Source organism: Triticum aestivum, unplaced genomic scaffold, assembly GCF_018294505.1.
Source record: "Triticum aestivum cultivar Chinese Spring unplaced genomic scaffold, IWGSC CS RefSeq v2.1 scaffold34186, whole genome shotgun sequence".
Taxonomy (NCBI): domain Eukaryota; kingdom Viridiplantae; phylum Streptophyta; class Magnoliopsida; order Poales; family Poaceae; genus Triticum; species Triticum aestivum.
In genome coordinates, this window is record NW_025229265.1 from 23,801 (window position 1) to 25,590 (window position 1,790).

Consider the following 1,790-nt stretch of genomic DNA (forward strand, 5'->3'; position numbering starts at 1 on the left):
GCAGTGGTAGTTACCACCACTTGCGTTTTGTTTGTTGTATGTAGTATCTATCGAAATCAAGAGTATGTACGTGTAGTATGTAGTATATAATAATGATTAGGTAGTATATATACTAATTTTTGGATAGTATATACCATGTTTTGAGTATGTTATTTTTTACGTACAAATATGTACGTATTTCACAAATATAACGAAAACTATGGGCTCATATGCAATTTTTTCATGTAACTTGTTTTGAAATATCTTATATATATTATACGAATATATTTAAAATAATAAAGTAATATATATAGTACACATGGTAGTATATGAGATATGTGAGGTAACTACCACCGGGTGGTAGGATGAATTTTCCATATATATATATATCATTTTGGATAACTAACATATAGGAGATCTGACATACCTGACAAAGTTCAGTTCTCATGCAGTGTTCTTCTCCTTCTCCTTCTCCTTCCTCAGCCTGATGCGCCAAGAGCGGCGAGGCGATGGAGGCAGTGGAGGCAGTGGGATGTAGTCTTCTACCACAATTGGTGTGGTCATGTCGCCCAGCTATAGGATCGCCGACGCCACCACCGGTGCGTGGTCATTGTCAGGCACCACCACCATCGCGAGGCCACCTTCAGGCACGACCATCGCTAGGTCATCCTCAGCCACCTCCATCTCTTGCCCATGGTCAGCCACCACCATCTCTTGCCCTTGGTCAGCCACCACCAGCGCTAGGTCATCCTCAGCCTGATGCCCATCGTCATCCTGCAGCTCCTCATCCCCACTCTGCTCCTCTTCTCCCGCACTCAAGTCCGGATCATCCTTCTTGTTGTCTATGCTGCTGCCAGAATCGCTGCTGCTTTCGCTTCAGCCAGAATCGTTGCTGCTTTCTCTACAGCCATAGTCGCTGCTGCTTTGGCTGTAGCCAGTGTCGCTGCTGCTGCTCCCATTACCTGTCCAAAATGCAACAATGACCGTTAACAATCGATGTGAGACAAAGCCAAATATAGAGGAATAAGAAGAGGCAGAACGTACCGGCATCATCATCGTCAGCGTAGCGCATGCGACACATAGTCGTGTTGAACACCTTCACGATGAGCATGGTGGCGTCGTCTTCGTACCTGAAGAGAAGGAAGTACCCCAGCCGCAGGTCGTAGGCACGGTAGAACTTCTCCCACCCACGAGACAAGTACATGTGGCCCTTCTTGATCACCAACTCCGCATCCCACTGCCTGCGAAACCCGCTGCCGGCCTGTGGCAGCTTCACATTATTTGGCGGATCTTCACCCATCAGCATGTTCATAAAACTGTCAGGCAGCCTCTGCAGTTTGGGACAATGAGTGATGTAGCAAACAACAGATATCATAATGAGATGGGTGAAGGGGAGATCTCCCGTTTTATATACCTGCGTCATGGATGATACTGAAGTCTCAAGTATGATAGTGAAGAACTCGGAAGCATCCAACTCGTACTGCGGTGTCGCAGAGCGGCGGTGGCTGCTTCCCGCCATCTCTGATAAGGAGCAGAAGAGACCAATTAGTACCCTTACAACAGATCATAAAACATGCATGATAACAGGAATTAGTTGCAAGTACCCCATATGTCCTATTTTTAGCAAAGTCATGCTAAAATTCACGGAAAATTTCAGCATTACCTTTGCTGAAAATAGGACATATGGAGTACCCGAATTTGCCGGAACGGAAGTTAGTCGACATTCCGGCAAACTCAAGGGCCTCTCGGGGTACCTGCAATATCATTATCCCCGCGTAATGAAGTCACCAATGGGTCATTTCAGAAGATCA